Source organism: Chrysochloris asiatica, unplaced genomic scaffold (assembly GCF_000296735.1).
Source record: "Chrysochloris asiatica unplaced genomic scaffold, ChrAsi1.0 scaffold00277, whole genome shotgun sequence".
NCBI classification, from domain to species: domain Eukaryota; kingdom Metazoa; phylum Chordata; class Mammalia; order Afrosoricida; family Chrysochloridae; genus Chrysochloris; species Chrysochloris asiatica.
The window spans coordinates 2,081,802-2,105,439 of NW_006408795.1; positions in this window are offsets into that span (position 1 = coordinate 2,081,802).

Here is a 23,638-nt window from a genome sequence, read left to right on the forward strand (position 1 = left end):
ATCAGGCATGTTTCGTTCTGCTGTGCATAAGGTCGCTATGGGTCGGTATTGACTCGATGGCACCTAACAACAACAACAACAAGGTAATTTTTGGAAAGCACCTATGTGTTTGAAAGTCAGTAAATACTTATTAAATGGTTCATGTTATTACCATGTATGAAAGCAATGTTAATTTACATTAAAAACAAACAAACCCAACCTTGAAGTTGTAACACCACTTTCGCAGATTGATACAGACCCAGATGACTTGTTTGGTTATTCTGAATGGAAGGAAAGACTCATGGAATTTGAATGATGGAAGAGATCCTAGTGTTATGTGCTAGAACAGACGTGCAAAGTGAGAACCAGGGCCACCAGAGCACTGTCCCAGGAGTGCTGGACTAATAAGTAGCAGACAGGAGTCCTAGTGAAAGATGCTCTTAGTGAGGGATGGTCATGCTCCAGATTTCCCTGGAGTGCTCCACCTGCCAACACTTCTATGGATTGTGCCTGTAAGAGGAGAATTCTTCCCAAAGACGTTCCAGCCTTGGTAAAACCCACCTGGATCCCCACAGCATGAGCTCCCCTCCACACTGGTGATAGAGGAGGCTGCCAGCTGAGGTCACACCTCTGAAAACACAGACTGAAGTCAAGCTGAGCCAGGCAGTAGTAGCTCAGTGGTAAAGGTCTCACCTTCATGTGGAGACCTAGGTTCGATTCCCAGTCAATGCACTTCTATCAGTGGAGATTTGCGTGTCATGGTGCTAATGACACTGAACAGGTTTCAGAAAAGCTTCCAGATTAAGATGGGCAGAGACGAAAGACCTAGAAACCTACTTCCCCAGATTAGCCATTGAAACTCCTATGGATGGCAAGGGTCTGATCTGATTGTAAGCATGGGGATGGTACAGGACCAGACAGTTTCATTCTGTGCACATGGGGTGGTCATGAGTTGGGGCAGACTCGACCACAGCTAAGAGGAAGTAGCGCTCAACCCAACGTCAAATCTGAACCAGTGGCGATGAAGGTCATTTGATTCTGGAGCTGTAACTTTGCCAGCAGGCAGCTCCTCTGATCAGGGGAGCGGGGCCAAAGGGCTTTTTATTGAAGGGTGTCATCAGTGACATATGAACCTGGGATATGTATGGTGCAGAGAAAGGAATGATGGCACACAGGTGGATTTGAGCCTCGCTGAGCAGAGCGGCACTGTGGCTGGCAAGGATGACAACTTGTGGTTTCAAGAGTGAAGGCATTTTAAGAAAACTGAGAATACAAGCTTGTGGCACCATGCCAGATCTGGAATCAAGACGGTGGACGCTGCAGTTGAGTGGGGATTTGTGTTTGCAGTCCATTAGCACTCCCAAACCATGAAAATGACAAAGTGCCCGTTGTAAACTAGTAACACTTGGGGGTTGGCTCCACACACACCAGACGTAAATCTGGACCATTACCCAGCTAGAGTGCTCAACAGCAAGTGTCTCCAGCTGCTCAGACCAGAAGAATAAAGGCGAGGCAGTACAGCTAGGCTGAGATAGGACTTGTGCCTGGGTCTATGGGTTGAATGTGTTGTTCTTCCTCTAGTCCAAACCATCACAGGGGCACTTAAAAATGTCTTCTCATCTCTGTTCTAGAGCTCAGAACTGAATCCACAGAAGTAGCCGCCAATCAGAGAGGTGGACATTTGACTCACTATGGAGGGAGACTATGAGATGTGTCTGCATTCATGTGCTGTGGCAAAGCTTCAGATTTTCTTAAGTAGAGGGAGGGACTGCTTACTTTTCCTTCTTTGGACATAGAACACTTAAAAAAAAAGTTTTTATTGTTAACTGAGTGATAGTTTACATAGGAGAATATTGGTTTTGCACTCATTGTTTCTTTGCAATGATTACAATTTCCTCCATGCATCAGCATTCAACAGTATTTGCTTATATTCCCTCTTTTATTTTGAGTGGGGGTGGGATGTACACAAAAACACTCAGGAAAATATAATCATTTAAACAACCCAAGGACATATTCTAAAAGCCTGCATCCTGGCTGCCAGCACACTGTCTTTCTTTCCATGAGTCCTCAGCTGCTCCCTCTCTTGATGTCCTCATCTCTGCCTCCATCTCTGGTGTCGCTGCATCTCTGGATAGCGTCCCACATTCCTCTTGTGCTCTTCTCCCTTGATGGTCCTAGGGTCCTCTATTCCTGGACTATAAGATTAACTTCTCCCCCCTTTTTGATGCAAAACTTCTACCTTCACAGTTGAGAACACTTGTTATTATAGAGAGGAACCCCAAGGATATAGATATATAAGATGTGAGTAGCAGTTACCTTGCCAGTTTTGGAGTAAATGTTAATGCAGTGCACACAATCAGTGTAACTGTGCTATGTGTGACAAGGTGCCTAAAATGTGAGTAATATGTGCAGCAGTTCCATAGCGCATTTGAATATACATTTTTTAAAAAGCCTCAAGTTCATTGAATTACAGTTGTATTTCTGGATGAAATTTGGAGAAATAGTTCTTTAGAAATTATGCCAATTGACTTGTTCCTTGCTGGTGTAGATACAACATATCTTTGTAGTCTTTAATCATGAAGAATTCTAGCTAGCATCGAGACAGCATTATTTTTTTCCAAAACAGTTTGGATTTCTGACAGACTCCAACTTGCTGTGTGACGTTGGATCAGTTCCCTAGCACATCAGTTTCTTCATCTTTAAAATGGAAATAATAAGAGGTTGTTATTGTCCTTGTTAGGCACTGTTGAGCTGGTTCTGACTCTTATTGACTTGATTTATGCACAACAGAATGAAACATTGCGTCGTCCTGAGGCACCCTCACAGTCATTGTTAGGCTTGAGCCAGTTACTGCTGCTACTGTGTCAATCCACCTCATTGGGGGTCTTCCTCTTTTTCACTGACCCGTCCCTTTACCAACTATGATGTCCTTCTCCAGGGACTGGTCCCTTTTGTTAAAACGTCCAAAGTATGAAAGACAAAGTCTCATTATCCTAGCTTCTAAGGAGTGTTCTGGCTATACTTTTTTCAATAACGGTAATGTGTAGTTACGATGATTATTGATCCCAGTGCCTGGTACATAGTAGCTATTCACCACCTGCTAGCTCCTCCTTCTCTTCACTAAAGGCTCACATCCTTGTCTTTCACACCTTGGCCTTTTCTGCCTTAAGAAGATGTCTTTTTCTGACTGAGCAATGGATACAGATTGTTTGCTTCAGTGTGGAGTGAAGAGGCTCAAAAGAGTAGTATACTAGAACTCAACCTATTAACAAGGTAGATTCCCAACATTTATTTTTCTTACTGTTTAGAGAATAGAAAGATGCATCTCTTATAGAATTCCATGAAAATATTGATCCTTTTTATGAAATCAATCACATAGATTAATTGAAAACCCTATGAATTCTGCCAGACACTGGAAAGATACAAGAATTGTAAAACATGAAACATTTCTTGTTCTGTAGACACTTGCAATCTTGCCTTAATTGCTAATATTAAAACAGTTGTCATCGAGTTGACCCCAAGTCATGGTGACCCCATGTGTATCAGAGTAAAATTGTGCTCCATAGGGGTTTTCAATGACTGATTTTCACAAGTAGATCACCAGAATTTCCTTTCAAGACTCTTTAGGGTGGACTGGGATCACCAGTCTTTTCGTTAGTAGTGGGTGCATTAACTGTTAGTGCCACCCAAGGATTCTAATGGACGAGACTAGCACATATTAAACAATTAGACATAAATTTAAGATCATACATTAGTAGATTTCTAAAGGATGGCAAAGCATGGGCTGAGATTAATTGCTCTGAGTAGATATCCTGCAAATCAGATTTTGTAATCATATACACAACAGTCATTTGGTAAATGAAAGAACAGTCTTGAAAATCATTTCAAAATAAGATATGACTCAAAACACTGGCTGAATTTATGAAGCATGAAAAGTGTCTAACATTTTCAAGAAAAAGAAAGCATCTTATATAGGAGGCTTCCTAAAATATTGATACTGGTTCTAAAAATGGCTACCCCATTGAGTCTCAGTCCAAAAAAGAATTTCTCTTCACCCCAGGTTAGAACATGAAGTTCTCTTTGGTGTTTTACTTATTTTTGAACTTGGAAAGCCAATTTTGCTCCCAGTGGTAGAAGAAATAAATTATGAACAAAACCATTTTATTCCTCATCAGCTCTAAAGTGATGGCTTCTCAGTATTTTAAAATGAAATTCTACTGTTAGAATTTGAAACAACAGATTAAATTTATAAGGTCAAAGTGAAACTAGCAAGTATTACAAGGGAAAGAACATTCATCAGTAAAAACAAAGAAGAGACAGTCATTTATACAGAGAGCCTAATAAGAACTAAGCTGAGAGAGCTGATATGGGAAACCAGTAATATAAGTTTATTTATATGCAAGAGGTAAAGTTTGGCAAAAACTACTTAGAATGGGTTAGTGGCTTTGCTGGTAGGATGTGTACCAGAGATGTTCTTGTCTTCTCATCATGGCAGGCTTAGGTGTCCTTCATCCGGTTCACTTTGGCCAATGGGAGCCTCAGCAGGAAGTTGGAGGGAGGGGAGAACGGAGGTGTGGGTCTTTATTTCTCACTGAAGTGTCTTCCCAGTTGGGGAATGTCCTCTGGTTGCATGTCACTACTCCTCCTTTTGTAGTTTTGTTTGCATGACGCTCCTTCTGAGTTCTGGTAGCCCCTCCTTTCTTACATCCTCTTGGGCTGAGGGCTGGTAGCAGCTCTGTTGCTGTTACCTTTGAGTTCCTGTATGATCCCTTGTGGTTGCTTACACCCTATCCACACCTTTGAAGATAGTCCCTTTATGAAGCGCTTGTCAAATTATCTAAATTTGAATGTGCCATCTGTTTCCAACTGGGTTCTTGACCAATATAGGACCCTTTCCCCAGTTCTTTTCATAAGTCCCATCTTCATTTATGATGGAGCTGGGAGCTGCGTTAGAAGTTGACTGCCAACTGATCTTTGTACCTGGTACTGAAGAGATTGTACAGTTAGTTTTGCTTACTTAATTCCCTCTTTCTTACTACTTGCTTGTTTTAATGTTGAAAATGCCATCAACTTTATGAGCCTATCAAAGCATCAAATCTAAAATCTTTAGTCGTATGTGGAACCTGAAGGTGGAGAGGTGACAGGGTGAAGATTTTCAGTAAACCTTAAAGAATGATATAGATTGCTTTAATTTTCCTGTTGTGGAATTTGTTGTTTTAATTTACCAGATTAATGAAATGTTTTTGTATTACATTACTAACAACCCCAGCAAGATTCACCCTCATGGCTCAATTTCCAGCCAAGCAGTAGACAGGTATATAGGGAAGACAGCAAAACTAGTGAGGTGTGTATACCATGCAATGGTTAACCATTCAGTATTAAAAGTGCAGCATTTGCCTAAGGACAATATTAAGAAAACTTGGAAAGAAGGCTGAATGGAAACAAGAAACACAGGAAGAAATGAGATACCTGATGTTATGTGGAAGGGATTGCAACTTTTTAAATTAAATTAAGTATACGATAGATCTTAGCTGAAAGCAGAGAATACCAAAGGCTTTTGATTGTGTGGATCATAGCACGCTATGGACAACATTGCAAAGTATGAGTATTCCTGAACACTTAATTGTGCTCATGAAGAATCTGTACCTGGACCAAGAGGCAGTTGTTCAAACAGAACATGGGAATACTGAATGGTTTATAATTAAGAAAAAGGTGTGCAACAGGGTGGTATTCTTTCACCATATTTATTCAATTTGTATGCTGAGCAAATAATCCAAGAAGCTGGGTTCTTTGAAGAAAAACGTAGCATCAGGATTAGAGGAAGATTCATTAACAACCTGCGACATGCAGATGATACAACCTTGCTTGCTGAAAGTGAAGAGGACTTAAAATATTTACTGATGAACATCAAAGACCACAGCCTTTGGTATGGAAAGGGAAAGGCTGTCTGCTGGCGGCCAGGAGACTGACTTCCAGAATATGCCCTGTGGTTGTTTAATGAACATTTTAAAGTTCAGTGGCACTTAGTACATTCACAATGTTTTACAAACATCACCACTATCTAGTTTGAAAATATCTTCATCACCCCAGAAGGAAACCCTGTACCCTAAAATGCATTCTTTAAAAAGAACAAAAAGTTGAGCACATACTTTAGGTGCAATTTGTACCCTGCTTTTTTTGCTTTGCATTATATATATACAAGCAGTTTGCCAAGCAATTAAAAAAAAAAACTTCATGTCATCGTTTTGAATACTTAATGATTGTTTTCATGTGTTTTGAAAAAATAACCACCTGAATGCCAGAGGAAGAGTCATTTATGCTGTGATTTGATCCCCAGGGAAAGCCCTAGTCACTCTGTAGAATTTCTCTCTTCTTTCAATGTGCAGCTGAGAAGTGGTTGAACAGTAGCAGGCACGATTTCAAATGCCACTCAACTGTTTCAGCGACTTCTTTGCTAACTGGCATAGTGGACTCTCACAACACCTCTATCAGGCAGGTCTTATTGAACCCCACTTTATAGAAAGGAAATCTGTGGCTCAGTCAATATCATATGCCTCAGTTTACATAGGTGGAAGGGAAGAGAGTAAGCACTTAAATCGTGTCTGTTTGGCTCAAAACTCATGAGTGTATCAACCATGCTAAAAGAGTATCAGTGCATAAAAAGCTATTTTTGCCTTTGGATGGCAGAAGTGACATGATATACCTTTGCTACAGAGTAACTTGGGTCACCTAAAAACATTTCCCCATGACATGACTAAGAATCACAAGAGAAGAAAACCTTGCTGGATAATTGGGTAACAATATAGGAGAGACAGAGACTTTGGAGGTAGGTAGTCAGTCTCTCAAATCTTTACATATTCAGTGCAAAGTGCTCAGTTCTGCAATGATTGAAAACCCTCTTTTGATAATGACGTTGATTTAAAAAAAGAAATTAAACCCTTAATATAAACACTGCTGTGACTCATCTCCAATTACCTCATATCTATAATTCCCACCCTCCTTGACGGGTACAGAGCACATAAAATAAATGCATTATCTCTATTGATCAAGCCACAAATTTTTGTTGCGAAACTGCCTGGGACCATGAAGGATAGAAAAAAAAATCGTTCTTAAGAGAATTTACTATGCAGTTGTGGATATCAAACATGCCTGGGGAAAGACAACTGTTAATGTTAAGGTATGAGTAAACTTTGGCTTGGATACATCAAATCTGTTCTTGAGATGGTCTCTAAATTCAGATTGGATAGATTCAAGGTCGTATTTTGACTCTTGTGGCCATATATTCCAGCTACTGACATTTTTTTTTTGTTTCCCACTTCCACATCCCAATCACCATTCCAGTCATCTTGATTGCATGTTTGATCAATTTCAGAATTAAGAAGTTGGCAGAATTATTTGATTTCTTCATCATTGGCTTTGATGGTTGGTGTGTAAATTTGAATAATAGTTTTAGTAACTGATTTTCCTTGAAGGTGTATAGATATTATCCTATCACAGACAGTATTGTACTTCAAGATAGTTGTTGAAATGTTCTTTTTGCATTGATGAATGCAATGTCATTTCTCTTTGATTTGCCATTCCTAGCATAGTAAGGCATACTGGCATGGTGTTGTGGGTTAATGCACTGGATTGCAAAGTTGATTTGAACCACAAGGTCGGTGGTTCAAGCTCAACAGCTCCTCCTCAGAAACCCTATACAGGGTTGCTGTGGGTCAGACTTGATGACACTTAACAACAACAATCATAGTAAACCATATATTGATTCAAAATCGCCTATATCTGTCTACTTCAGCTCACTAAATTTAGCCTAGCATATTTACCTTTATGCATTCCATTTCATTTTTGACAACTTCCAACTTTCCTAGATTCATACTTTGTACATTCCACATTCTGATTATTAATGGATGTTTTCAGCTGTTTCTTCTCATTTTGAGTCATGACCCATCAGCAAATGAAGATTCTGGATGTTTTGCTCCTTCCACATCATTAAAGTCTACTCTACTTTGAAGAGGCAGCTCAAATGCCTCCCTATAGTCAAACACATATAAACGTCTCTCTGGTATTTTCTGTTCTTGATCAAGATCCATATGACATCTGCAGTGATATCCCTTGTTCCACATCCTCTTCTGGTTTGAACTTCTGGCAGTCCCCTGTTGATTTCATGGCTACAGTAATGTGTGATACGATAATTCTGTATTCTTTTGACCACCTTTCTTTGGAATAGGAACAAATATGACTCTTTGTGTTGGTTGGCCAGGGAGCTGAGTTCTAAATTTTCTGACATAGCTGAGGAAGACATACTGAGGAGTTATTATTATTACTAGAATTTGAATTTTATTAGACAATGAGCTAGAGTTTCAGAACCAATTCACACAGACCCAGCATATCAGTTTATTTTACAAGTAGCAAAATTTATGGAAGGGATTTTTTCTTCATCTTTTGTTATTGATGAATTCATCTCCAAAGTGATATGGAATTAAAAATGACAAAATCTAATTAATATCTATTTCGTTTTTCTCTTTTTTTATTTTTAAGAATAATAACTTTAAAAAATGTACTCTAAATTGAGTGAAGGCTTACAGTCAAGTTCATCAGCTCTAATTCAAGAAGACTCACTGTCTTATCCCAGTGATCAAAATCCCCTCTCCGCAACAAAAGTTATCCTACTTCCTTTCCTTGGTTCCCCAGCTACAGCTTATATTTTGCAAATGAACAAATAAAAAAATTTTGATTTATACATATAACACAAAAATACATATTCATTTAAATGTATAAATGTCCACATTCTGCAAGCTAGCCTCCTATCCACAGGCACACAACCTTACTTAGTCTATGGGCCTAGAGCCTCCAGCTGCTCTGTCTCTCCACGCTACTGTCTCTGCTATTACCACTTTTCTAGGTAGGGATGTCATGCTTTATTCATCCTTTTTGAATATTTTGCTTTGCAACATTTTCTCTGTATTGACCCTTTAGATTGTCTTTAGAATTGAGACCTAGTCACTAGCTGGGTGGAGAATGGGTAGATATAAGAGGAAACTAGCAAGGTAGCACTCAAAGGTTATTATAAATTAATCAAGAGCAATTAATATGTAGCACATCACTATGTCTTTTCTGTCCATATGTCAAAAAGCTTTTAGAAAACTCTGTTAGTCTTTTTCTATACTTTGCGCAAGAATTTTCAATGAAGTGTAATGAATAAAAATTGAAGTTTTAAAAAATACTGTCATGTGTCTGGAAGTAGTATTTGTTAAGGTTTTTGTTGTTGAAAGTTTTTGTTGTGAATTGGGTGAAGGTTTACAGACCAGATCATCAGTGTCACAGCCAACAAATCACACACTTTGTTTTGTCTCAATGATTGCAGTACCCTCCATGTAATAACAGTTACCCTGGTGTTTCCTGTTTCCATTTTACCCTCCTTCCAAACTCCTCTGAAACTTGTCCCCAGGTAAATGTTGCCCTTTTGACCTTGAATGGTTGGCCATTTCATGGTGAGCATAACTCAGTGGTGGTGTTGTCCCCTCTCTATACCTATCCAGCGCTTGTTTGAAAATTGGGCCATGTCGGTGAGTTCCGTTTGAAACTTGAAGGGTGGCCATAGTCTAGGGTTCCTCCAGTCTTTTTCTGGTCATTTTTATAATTTTGAGGTTTGTTTCACATTGCTGCCCATTCTTTTCCGTTTGAACCACAAGGTCGACAGTTCAAACCCACCAGCCGCTCACTGGAAACCCTATACAGGGTCACTATGAGTAGGAGCTGACTCAACAGCACTTAACAGCAACAATAGCTAATGATTGTGAAAATTTTTTCTTGTTTGTTGGCCACCTGAATGTCTTCTTTGGTGAAGAGTGTGTTCATGTCCTCTGATCATTATTAAAATTGGGATATTTGTCTTTTTCTTGTATAGGTGTTATCTATAAATTTTAGAGATAATTAGTCCCTTGTCTGTTATGTCAGTGTAAACATTTTTTTCCCCAGTTTGTGGACTCTCTTTTACTCTCTTGGTAAGATACTTCAGTGCACATAAGCGTGTAATTTTTAGGAGTTCCCAATCATCTATTTTGCCTTCTGCTGTTTGTTTTAGTTATGTTTCATAATGCACTTAGGCCATGTATCAGATCCTCTAAGTTTGCCCCTACTTTTTCATGGATAATCTTTATAGTTCTAGGCTTAACATTAAGTCTTTAATTCACATTTAGTTTGTTTTTGCATGTGGTGTGAAGTTTGGATCTTGTTTCAGTTATCTACAAATGGATGTCCAGTTTTGTCTGCACCATTTGTTGATGAGATTGTGTCTTCCCCTTTTACGTGTTTTGGCTCTTTGTCAAAGATCAATCAGCTGACTGTGTATGAATGGATTTACTTCTGGTTTCTCAATTCTGTTCCATTGATCTGTGTACCTTTCACAGTACCAATACCAGACTGTTTAGAACACTGTTGCTCTATAGTTAGTAGATTTTGAAATCAGGAAGTGAGAGGCTTCCAACTTTGTTGTTCTTCTTAAGTAATGCTTTGCTTATCTGAAGTTTCTTTCCATATAAAGTTAATGATCAGTTTTGCCATCTTTCTCCCACGGATGAGCTGGTGGGTTTGAACTGTAGACCTTTCGGGTAACAGCCAAGCACTTTAGCCACTTAGTCACTGGTGTACCTTAAGAATAAACATATGTATGCTTATATTACTAATGAAGTGGAAGGATGCAAACTGCCTCTTCCTCCTCCTCATCTGTCTCAATTTCTGAAGTTCTTTTAAGTAAGCAACCACTCATAAAACCTGCATTTCTCAATCTTGGCAAATATTTAAGAGCAGGTTTGCATCAAAAATTTCAAGCTTTCATTTACTTTGATGTGATTTCTGGTGGGGACTCATAGGGGTGATGTTTACTTTACAGTATTAGTTGTGGGTGGGTAGGCACATGCTTGTATAAAATGATGTCAAATGTGACACTACATAATTATGCTTATTATTATTATATAATTTCTCGAAAATAGCATATATATAATTTCTTTAATGGCTCATCAGTTTTATTCTTTTTAGACATACCTGAAGACTATGCATCTCTTGGCCAGGAGAATTATTGTATCTGTTTTCTAGAGATTGTTTATAATATTTAGAGTTCCATTCATCCAAAGCAGACATGGGTTTGCTTTTTCAGAAGTCTTTACTAGTTCCTGCCTATTCATTGTCCGCCAGGCATAACAAGGTTGAGAAGTGTGTACTAGGCACTGTATGTGAAAGGTCATGCTAGTTTTCATAGCATGACTACCTGGTTACTGCCCACTCAAGAAAAACATGCCACTGTCCAGTGTCCCTGGTCCCGGGGCTCACAGGTTTGAACTTGGCTGGCAGACTTGACTCTTGATGGTATCAGGGCTTCTATCATGGGCATTCATTCTGAGTTCCTGGAGCTGTGCAGCCAGCGAGTTGGGTGTGAGCTTGACTGTTAGGAGTGAAATGTGACTTGACAGAGTTATGGGCTGTCTTTCCCTGGATTATTCCTAAGGTGGCAGCAGTATAGAACTGGGGTAATGGAGCATGCATTGAAAGCTGTTATCTAGAGTACCAAAGTGTGAAAGGAGTTAATAATTTGCTATATCATGCATGGTTTTAGATAGCTATCAGTACTGCTATAGTTTACACCATCAAATTCAGTGTCGAGTCCTAAGCAGCTATTCACCATATCACTGCTTAGGGATTCTTCTGGTTTTGAGCACAGTTTTTGACTTTTGGATGATTAAGTTGTGCTCAGTGTTTCCCATCAACGGATTTATTGTTCATTGGAAATGCCAAAATCATCAGAAAGGCCGCACACAGTCTCCCACTGCTTATTGGGCATCTTCCTGTGGAGAGAGAAATGAGCTCTGCTTCTTTAGTGGTTTTTCCTTAAAAAACATTTTCTTTTTTAAATTGGGAGATAGAACAACTCCAGACTTTTTACATTCTAGATCCTGGTGGCATAGCTTATAGCTTGGAGGTGTAGTCAGTGGTTCTTAAATTTCCAACATTGTTGTTGTTGGGTGTCATTGAGTTGATTCCGTTCCATTGCATCCACACGTACAACAGAATGAAACACTGACCTGGGCCAGTCTCACAGTTGTTGCCATGTTTTGGTCCATTGTTGTAGCTACTGTATCTATCCATCTTGTTGAAGATCTTTCTCTTTTTCTCTGATCCTCTACTTTACCATGCATGATGACTTTCTCCAGGGACTAGTCCCTCCTGATAACATGTCCAAAGCATGTCAAAGTCTCACCATCCTCATATCTAAGGAACATTCTGACTGTACTGCTTGCAACACAGACTTACTCGTTTTTCTGGTAATTCATGGGAAATTCAATATTCTGTACCAACACTGTAATTCAGATCCATCCATTATGTTTTCAGTCTTCATATTCATTGCCAAGCTTTCACATGCATATGAGACAATTGAAAATACCAAGGCTTAAGTCAGGCACACCTTACTTCTCAAATGAATCTTTCCTTTGGCAGTTTTTCATTTTGAATTGTGCTGTGTAAGCAAATGAACATCCCTAAAGTTTGCATCCTTTCGCTTCATTAAGGTCTACTGTACTTTGAGGAGTCAGCTCTCCCCTAGTCGTATTTTGAGTCTTTCCACCTGAGGGCCTCATCTTCGGACACAATATTAGACATTGTTCTGTGGCTTTTCATAAGGCTTTCACTGTCCCATTTTGTTTGTTTTGAAGTAGATCACTGGGTCCTTCTTCTAAGTGTGTCTTAGTCTGAAACCTGCTCACTATGGCAAGAGGCGGGAGAGGAGAGAGAGGGAAAGGATGGGGAGGGGAGGGAAGAGGATGGAATAGGAGTGAAGACAAAGGTAGGCCTGAGATATTAAATTAGTTCAGTCTTCATTTCTGCCCCATTTTCTCCACATCATTAGGGTCCCACTGGACCTGGGGCAGATGAAAGGAGAAGCAGATGGTATAAAATGGATGAAGGAGCATCTCTTTCCCTCACTTCCCCTTTTCTCATATTGATCAGAGTTTTAGGCATATGTAGTTTCCCCCCTTTTTATGCACTTAATCCTCTCCACTCAAAAATAACCACCACTCATCTTTGGTTTGTCGTATTGTGGTGGCTTGTTTGTTGATGTGATGCTGGAAGCTATTCCACAGGTATTTTAAATACCAGCAGGATCACCTTTTGTAGACAGGTTTCAGTGGGGCTTTGAGACTAAGACAGATTAGGAAGAAGTAGAGGCAGACTATTTCTGAATGGTTAGCTACTGAAAACCTTATGAATAGCACTAGAACATGACTGGAAGATAGCTCCTCAGGTTGAAAGGCACTCAAAATATGACTGAGGAAGAGCTGGCTCCCTCCTCAAAGTAGAGTTGACCATAATGACATAGATTGAGTTAAACTTTCAGGACCTTCATTTGCTGATGTGGCACAGCTCAAAATGAGAAGAAATAGCTGCAAACACTGATAATCAGAACATGGAATATATGACATATGAATCTAGGAAAACTGGCACTTGTCAAAAATGAAATAGAATGCATAAATATCGACATCCTGGGCATTGTTGTTGTTGTTATGTGCCATGGAGTCGGTTCTGACTCATAGCAATCCTATACAGGGTTTCTAAGGCTGAATATCTTTACGGGAGCAGAAAGCCTCATCTTTCTCCCACGCAGCAGCTGGTAGTTTTGAACTGCTGACCTTGTGCTTCACAACCCGATTCATAACCACTACGCTACCAGAGCTCCTTCCCTGGGCATTAGTGAGCTGAAATGGACTGTTTTTGGTAATTTCGAGTTAGGTAACTATTTTGTTTACTATGCTGGAAACAACAAATTGAAGAGGAATGGCATCTCATTAATCGCCAAAAAGAACATTTTTAAAAAATAGTTTTTATTGAGAAGTAAGTGATAGTTTACATGGGGAAACATCAGTTTTACACTCATCATTTCATTGCAATGATTACAACCTTTTCCATGCATCATCATTCAACAGTATTTGTTTCTATTCCCTCTGGGTTTTTTTTTGTAGGAAGTACACAAAAACACTCTGGAATATATAATCATTTAAACAACCAAAAGGCACATTCTGCAAGCCTGCTTCCTGGCCACTAGCACTTGGCCACCAGCACACAGCTAGAGTCCTCAGCTGCTCTTTCTCCATGCCCTCATCTCTGTCTCCATCTCTGGTGTCGCTGCTTCTCTGGATAGGGTCCTGCATTCCGCTCATGCTCTTCTCCCTTGCATGGTCCTAGGGTTCTCTGTTCCTGGACTGTAAGATTAACTACTCCCCTCTTCTTATTACAAAACTTCTACCTTTACAGTTGTGACAGTCACAATTAGTCATGATAACAATTACTCACTATTGAATCATAAGAATCTTATCCCCATCTCTTTTCAACAGACTCATCTAGATAAGATGAATACTATTCAATGGGAATTCTGCCTTCCCCCTCACCTTCTGAAACTAAACTCCCTTTTGAAAACTTGTAATCCAGTCACTTTGTGCCTTTATAAGCCCCCATTTTAGGTAGCCAGTGTCTAAGTTGCCTGTCTCTATTAACCCTGTATACAGAGGGGGTAGGATCCTTGATGTGAAGACTCCTTCACTCTCAGTTGGTATTTTGAGCTACTACATCCATAATTATAGGTCAGGTTCACCAAATTGTAACAATTTATACTTGTTTCCTTTATTTAAAAAAATATTTTATTTTTTGTCTTCCCTAGTCAAGTTCTGATCATCAAGCCATCAAATCTAGGTCAAATGGGTAGTATCTAACAGTTTAGGCGTTCATGTGCGTCTCCCCTCACTTCATATCAGCTGGAAGCTCTGCTCTCAGCTCTAGCCCTCCATGGCTATGTTCTTGTCCATGGGCTCAGGAGTCCTCAGGTCTCACCACACTTCAGAAAAATAACATTTTAAGATCAGTCTTGAAGTACAATGCTGTCTGTGATAGGAAAATATCCATACACCTACAAGGAAGATCAGTTAATACCACTACTATTCAGATGTATGTACCAACCATTAAAGGCAATGATGATGAAATGAAATAATTCTATCAACTTCTTCAGTCTAAAATTGATCAAACATGCAGCCAAGATGCATTGATAATTATTGGAATGTGGAAGTTGGAAACAAAGAAGATTGGTAGTTGTAAATATATAGCTTTGGTGATAGAAATGATGTTGAAGATAATATGATAAAATTTTGGAAGACAAATGACTTATTCATTGTAATTAACTTTTTCCCAAAAACATAAAAGGTAACTATACACCTGACTCTCACCAGATGCAATACACAGTAATAAAATTGCTTACATCTATGGGGAGAGATGATGGAGAAGCTCAGTAGCATAGTCGAAACAAGGCCAGGGGAAGACTGTGGAACAGACCACCAGTTGCTCATATGCATGTACATGAAGACTGAAGAAAATTGAAACAAGTCCACGAGACCAAAAATATGACCTTGAATATATCCCATTTGAATTTACAGACCATCACAAGAACAGATTTGATGCATTAAACATCAGTGGTCAAAGACCAGAAGAGTTATGGGATGACATCAAGAACACTATACATGAAGAAAGCAAAACATCATTAAAAAGACAAGAAAGAAAGAAAGAAAAGACCAACGTGGATGTCCCATGAGTCTCTGAAACTTGCTATTGAGCATAGGGAAGCTAAAGCAATGAGATGAAATGATGAAGTAACAGAGCTGAACAGAAAATTTCAGAGGGCAGCTCAAGAAGACAGAGTCAGATAATGAAATGTGATAAGACTTGTAGTTAGAAAACCAAAGGGGTAAAAAGTTTGGATAGAAGCTACCAATTGAAAGAGATTCATATTTGTGTCCATTCCAAAGACAGATGACCCAACAGAAGGTGGAAATAATTGGAAATAATCCTTAGTATCACATGCAAGCAAAATTGTGCTGAACATAATTTAAAAACCATCACAGTAGTGCCTCAACAAGGAACTGCCAGAATCTCAAACCAGATTTAGAAGAGGACATGGAAGGATATCATTTCTGATGTCAGATGGATATTGGCTGAAAGCAGCTAATATCAGAAAGATGTTTACTTGTACTTTATTGACAATGCAAAGGCATTTGACGGTGTGGATCATAAGAACCTATGGAACACATTGCAAAAAAATGGGTATTCCAGAACACTTAATTGTGGTCATGAGGAACCTGTATATAGACCAAGAGGCAGTTGTTTGAACAGAACAAGGGAACACTGAATGATTTAAAATCAGGAAAGGTGTGTGCCAGGGATGTATCCTGTCACCATATTTATTCAATTTATATGTTGAGCAAATAATCTGAAAGGTTGGATTACATGAAGAAAAATGTGGTGTCAGGATTGAAGGAAGACTAATTAACAACCTGCGCTAGGTAGATGACAGAATCTTTCTTGCTGAATGGGAAGAAGACTTGAAATACTGAAGATCAAAGACTACAGCCTTCGTTATGGATTGCACCTCAATGGAAAGAAAATGCATAATAAATAAGATAATCATAAATGGAGAAAAAATTGAAGCTATTACAGACTTCAGTTTGCTTGGATCCACAACCAAAGCTCATGGAACAAGCAGTCAAGAAGTCAAATGACGTATTGCATGAGGCAAATCTGCTCTAGGAGACCTCTTTAAAGTATTCAGAGTCAATCTGACATGCATGTGAAAGAATGTATGACCATGGAAGAACTGATGCTCTTGAATTACAGTGTTGGCAAAGAATATTGAAAGTACCTTGCACTGCTAGAAGAACGAACAAATTCGTGTTGTAAGAAGTACAGCTGGAATTCTCCTTGGAAGTTAGCGATGCTGAGATTTTGTCTCTCACACTTTGTACACATTAACAGAGGGACCTGTCCCTGGAGAAGGACACAATGCTTTAAAAAGTGGAAGGGCAGAGAAAAAGAGGAAGACCCCAACAAGATAGGTTGACCCAGTAGCACCAACAATAGGCTCAAATGTAACAAGGATCAAGCAGCGTTTCCTTCTGTTGTGCACATGAGTGAGAACCAATTGACGGCACCTGACAACAATGACACCAACAACTCAAAAAATAACAAAATAATCACCCAAATCAAATTGATCAAGGTAACCGAGATACTTCCAAATGATCTTTGCCCCTTCAAGAGAAGTGAATTGTAGTTTTTTTCCCGAATGTAAGGTAGCATCCATTCATGTCCAATCTCAACACTTAGTTTTTAATAGCTTCTTCTCTCAGTTGCTTATTTTGTGGAGTAACCAAAGAGAATTCTATATTCCTGCCCATCTTCTACTGGATGTTTTTACTTGGTTTCTGCTTTCATTAGTTGATGTGTTGCTTGGGCAAATGCACTGGCATCGGCATCAGCATCAGCAGATAAAAAAATCTCACATTCCAAAAGAAAATAAACATTATTTTTATGTAGAAATATTTAAAAATAACCTACACTGTTTCTTTCCATTGGTATTAATAACATAAATCAATATTTACTGAGCTCTTAGAATATGCCAGGCACTGTGCTAAGAGTTTTTCATGAATGATCTGTTCTGGTATCTTACGGCATAAATGTTGCTATTATCTACTATATCCGAGGAGAAGGAGAATTCAGGTGGTTCAGTCATTTGTCTAAGTCACATCACTAGGGAACTGAACCCAGGTTTGCATCCAGGTGCATGTGATTCCAATGTCACCTCGCTGAGTCAGGATGCTGCACAGACCCTGAGCTGAAAACCTTAGTCTGAGAGCAGGCATTTCCCATAGAGAGGACATTTCTCTGTGGGGCTGATCCACCACGAGAAACTTACATTTCTGCTTCTAAACAATTTAGTCTCAGGACTTCCTGGTAATCCTGATATTTGCAGCTCCCCAATTCTTAGTACCTTAATGCCCATGTGCATGGCATTATGGACTTACCCTGTGCCAAATATCCCATCAGATCTGAGATGTTTGAAATGTAGGGACCCACAGTGCAAGACAGCACAATTAACTCTCTTACTAAACGTTTTTAATGGAGCATGTTAAATATGTGTTTCCCAGAGTGAGAAACCACTAACCAGACTTAGGGCAAGTGATTAAGCATGGTGTTTTAACAAATAGCATCAGCCAGTTTATTCCTTGTTCAAACCACAGCAGCCCTCTACGTGACCAAGTGGTTTCTCCAGGACTCACGGCAGCCCGGTTGTTCCAAGGGAGTGTTGTTCTAAGTAGAATACAGCCGTCAGTGACCAAAGTTATCTTTCCTACCTGCTTCATTTTATTATTGAGAGTGCTTGCTTTGCATTTAAAATTTTATATGAAAGCATTAAAGGTTCATATTAATATATGATATGCTACTTGGTAGTCGTTTGAACTGCAAGGTCGGTGGTTCAAGCTTACCAGCTGCTCCTTGGAAACCCTATACAGGGTCGCTATGGGTCGGAATCTACTCAATGGCACTTAACAACAACAACAACTTGGTAGGTGTTAACATAGATAATTAACAGCTTGACTCATTTTTCAGGTTATTGTTGTTTTTAAGTGCTGTCGAGTTGGTTCCGACTCACAGTGGCCCTGTATAGAGTTTCCAAAGAGTGGCTGGTGAGTTTGAACCACTGACCTTATGGTTCAAACAACCTTATGGTTCAGGACTTTATGCCACAGTGCCACACCAAGACTTCCATGGAAAGGAACACAAGAAATATACACTGTATCAATTGGCTCTCACAGTTGTTCATCTTCATTCTGTTGTTTTGATACTGAATAAGTGTTTGCTGGATACCTACTCTGTGTTGTTGTTGTCAGTTGCTGTCAAGGTCAGCTCTGACTCATGGTAATCTTTTAAAAAAATGTTTTATTGTGAATTATGTGATAGTTTACATGGGAGAACATTAGCTTTACATTCATCCTTCCATATGTTGTTTCATTGCCATGATTACAGTCGCCTCCATGCATCATCATCCAAACAAAGGGTATACCCTGCAAGCCTGCCTCCCCCCGCCCTCTCTGGGTCTAGAGTTCCCAGCCACTCCATCTCTCCATGTCATCGTCTCTGCCTTCATCTCTGGTGTCCCTGTTTCTCTGGGTAGGGTCCTGGTGATCTTATGTAAATGAAACCCTCCTTAATCCAGTCCTATGCCATCTGCATAAATATTGGTTGGACTTTATTCTTGTGGGTATTCTGTTGGTCAGTCTCAATGAGCGATTCTCTCATTTTTGCAGGGCATCTGTCTACATTACCCAATGTGATGTCCTTTTTTAGTGACTGGTCTTCATTGATGATATATCCTAAGTAAATGAGCCAAAGTCTTATCATTCTCAATTCTAAGGAAAATTTTGGTTCTATTTCTTACTATATGATGTCCTTGGACTGGGCCCAGAGATGGGCTTTTAATGACTGAGGTGTCATTCTAGGTCCATGCAACCGTCTCCACTTCTGCCCAGCTCCACTTACCTCTTCAGGCCACCCGGATCCCCTGGCTCAGACTCAGTGACCTGGCCCTGGTTCCCATGTGCTCTCCAGGCTGCAGTGGCGCTCTGGCCAGTCTGCTCATCTGTACTGCCTGTGTGCTTGCTAATTTCTTTATTAGCAGTATGGTCTCTGGCTGCATTTGGAGTTAGGTCTGCACTTCAGCCCACTTTCCTGGACCGTGCTACTTGCTTGCTTCTACCCTTATATCCTGCTTAGGACTTGACCCTTTCTCTCCTGCCCCAGTCATAGGTGGGGGTCTTATTCCCAGTTCAATGGCTCAAGTGAGTTCATGAAACTGCTTCTGCTCAAATCTGTTTTCTGTCTAACTTCCCTTTGGCATTATTCCAAAGTCATTCTGTTTGCCAAGCCACAATCAGGACCCTCAGAAGTGAGGAGTTAGGTGGTGGGGAGAGTCCATGTTTTAACCCTGAGGTTTAACCCAGGACTTCTCAGCAGCAGAGAAAATAGTATCAAAGGGGAGGGCCTTTAGTCCCTGTGTTTGTTGGAAAATACCTTCTGCTGTGCTACCTCTTATGGAGTATGGCAGCTCTGTAGAATAAACACTGGACTGTGAATCACAAGGTCGGTGGTTTGAGCCCACCAGCTGCTCCATGGAAGAAAGACAAGGCTTTCTGCTCCTGCAAAGATGTACAGCTTCAGAAACCTTATACCAGGTTGCTATGCATTGGTACTGACACTTAACAAAAACATTAACAACAGGCTATTTTCCTAGTTCATGAATGGCAACTAATTTTCACGAGTGTTAACTATAATTGGTTTATAGTGGGTATTTGGAGCATTGCATGGAAATGTCCATACACAGGCTCAGCAGGAAAGGATATGGTATTTGATTGGCTATGTCTGCCACAGGTGTGGGAAAGGACGGTTGGCGCTTGCATGCTGAGTACAGATGATTCCTTCTCTAGCTCACAGGTTAATCCCTACTTAACTTATTTTGACATGCTTCTTTTGGACAATAAACTGTTCTGCGAAATAGTTATTTCCGTGCTTTATCTCTGAATGAATATCAGGCATACCCCCTTCAGAATTTTAAAAAAGTTCTTAGGTCTCTTCAAGAACTCCACGATACATTTGTTTCTATAAAGTGCTGAAGAGCAGCAGCTGGAGTTAGCAAAGACTAAGTGTGTATTTTTTTTTGCATAGAGGTAGATGATCACAGAGAAAAGAGAAGGATCTGGCTTGGGGAGGGGCTCTGTAGAGCACACGGAGAGTTGAGTATCTGTAGGTTTCAAATCATGCAGATATGGACTCTTTCTGTTAGTGCTGTGCGCAGTTGATAAAGGTCTGTGGGGTAGCACATCTCCACTCCAGTTCCAGTAAATTCTCCCTCTACGCAGTTGTGGGAGTGGGTGTCTTTTCTTCCAAGTCATTATAATCCTGTTTATTGTATCCAGGTGATCTTTATTTTTCTTCTCGAAGTAAGTAGGGACTGGATGATAGTTTTTTTTTTTTTTTTTACTTTTCTTGCTGAAGTTATTAAGAAAAATGTGTGCCTTAGAAATTTGAAATAGCCAACCAGGTAAAGGAAAAGACTGCGGTCAAAGCCCTAGCCAATGGGGTGAGACACAGCCGTAAGACTCGCGTCAGGAATAAAAACCCAAGTGGACTGCCCGCTAGGTGTGCTCAGTCACTTGGTCCTGTCCAGCTGCGTGCACGCACCCTTCTACAGAAGTGCATTTGCTTTGCCAACATAATTTAGTCTCACTGAGTGTCTTTTTGTGCAACGTAGGGATTCATTTTTTAACACAGTGGTGATGAACTCTGGTAATTGGAATGCAGTGCAAGAAGGCAAGCTCTGGAATTTGGGGACCCTGATGAGCAGAGATGTTTGCATCTGACTAGGGAGGGAGGAAGGCCAGTCTGCTACCTGAATGGTGCATATGGGGTTGAGAGAGTCAGTAAACAGAAGCAATACTCATTAGGTATAAATGGGTCTTTTAAAATCCCTGTAATATTTAATTATGCTAAATAATAATTAAACACTGTACCTATTAACATTTACATCCCTGGGGACCTATAGCTACTGTGCCTCTCAGGAAGGGAAGGAAAAAGAACAGAAAGTGCCAACTTTCCTGGACACAGACCACGCCCCTGTACTGGGCACTTGTAGGGAAGGGAAGAGAAGGGCTGGTGACAACACTAAGCTCTCAGTTTATATGGACACCCACTTAAGGCTGATGTTGTTGCGGTTCTTAGATGCCATGGAGTCTGTTTTGACTTACAGGGCCCCTGTGTACACAGAGGGTAGACCTGTACAGCAGGGGATAAAAGAGAATTTGGTTTGGAGGTGGTTCAGTCGGCAGCTTCTTGAATTCTTTCTCTTCTTGCTTTCTAAATCAAGCAGGGGTCAAAGAAGTAAAACAGGTTGCACATCTCGCTTGGCACTCTGTTATTGAGCATACATCACCCACAAGACGGATTTTTCTTGTTCCCTAGTTCTGCCTTCTGTCCCGGCTTCTGCTTGCTGTCTGACAGTTTTGTTCCACATTAGGTGGCCATGTATTCTTTTTGGCAGATGCCCAGTTCCTAAAATTGCTAGACCTTAACCTCTGGACCACTTCCCAGATGAGCCTTTCCTTCCACAGAAGAAAAAGCATGTGCTTTGCCTTCCGCTCTTTGCTCTTCAGCTATCTTCAGGACTTGAAATAGGAAAGGCTGCGTGACACGCTCTCCTTTGCATGGAGGCCCTCGGACTCACAATTTCTTGATGTGGTGGGTCAGTTTGACATTTTAAGGTAAAGTCTTTGTCAATCATGAATCACAAACCATCCGGGGCTGTCTTTTAGGGGGATGCCTATGACAGATCTTAGGTCAGTTTGAATGCATGGAGAATGCTACAGGAACATTGAGATTTCCTGTTCTATCTGACACTCTGGTTGTATTTTGTGGGCCCTGTGGAGGATCACGGGGTTTGGGAGAGAAGAGAGAAAGAGAGTGGGGCTGGAGACTAGTTCTTCTGATTAAAACAAGGGTTTTGCTACCTTTGGAAAGATAACCATGTTCACATACAAGGGTTGCAGAGGTCCACTTCAGACTCTTCAAGGTGAGAAGGCTTGACTTGGCTGTACGATTTCTCTGGTGACCTCACGATCTAGTCTTTCATCCTTGTCTCCAGGCATCTTTTTTTTACTTCAGACTTGGTTGGGTCCGTCCAGGCTTGTGACCAAAATCATCAGTTCCCTTGCTGCCTCTTTCTATAATTGTTCATTTCTCTCTTTCCTTTCAGGAGACTCTGATCAAACAAACGCTGCCCATGACCTCATTTCTTGACCATCACCAACTCTCTTCTTGTCCCTCAGCAGTCTGGTTTGGTTTCACATCACTCCAGTGGAAGTCCACTTCTAACAGCCATTCTTTCCCCCTGTCTTCATAGTCCTAGGCTCTCACTGCCTTTGACCTTGCTCATGCTTCCTTCTTTGGAGAGTTCCCGTCCTCTACTCTCCTCCACCATGTTCTACTGTCTTATCTCACTTTTTTGATACACATCCCATTTCCAAGACTTTTGCAATCCCTTATTTACTGAAAACTTCCAAACCTAAATTTTGCCTTGCCCTCTTGTTTAAGCTCTTAGGTACTGTTGGATGTTTCAATTTACGCGTATTACTGAATTACTTCAAGCCCACCATGTCCAAGGTCTTATCATTCTTCCTCTTCCTCAGTGGCATCTCTAGCCTCAGTCTTCATACTCACTGTGAATGGAATCAAATCACGTCATTCAGAAGTCAGAATTAGGCTTGCTAGAAGGAGAAGATGAGCAGTGCTAAAGAAGAGAAAAATGAGCGACCAAGATGTAGCCCAGGAAAGATATCAACCTCTGTTCACAAGGCCACTCAATAGATTGGATCAGCTCTTTTGGGCCAGAGGTCTGGTCAGGATTTCCCCCATCACGTAAACCCTTAGCTTCGCTCCATTCTGTGCCCACAAATTGCACCTAACTCCAGCTAGACCCATATTGTAAGTGTCCAATTGGTCACGGGCAGTGGATGTGGGGGGAGAATTTGAGTAGGATGCTCCATTGTGGATCCCTAACTGGTGCTGGATAAATGCCTCAGAACGCACATCTTCCTGGCACAGTGTATTACTCTGACATGCATTGTCCTTTCTAACACTAGTCCCTATTACGTTATTCTGGGCAAATTGTTTGCTAATTGATTTTGCAATTATCATTGTTCCAGTATTTTCCTGGGTACTAATGGATTGTCTCATTGTTAGATTCAGA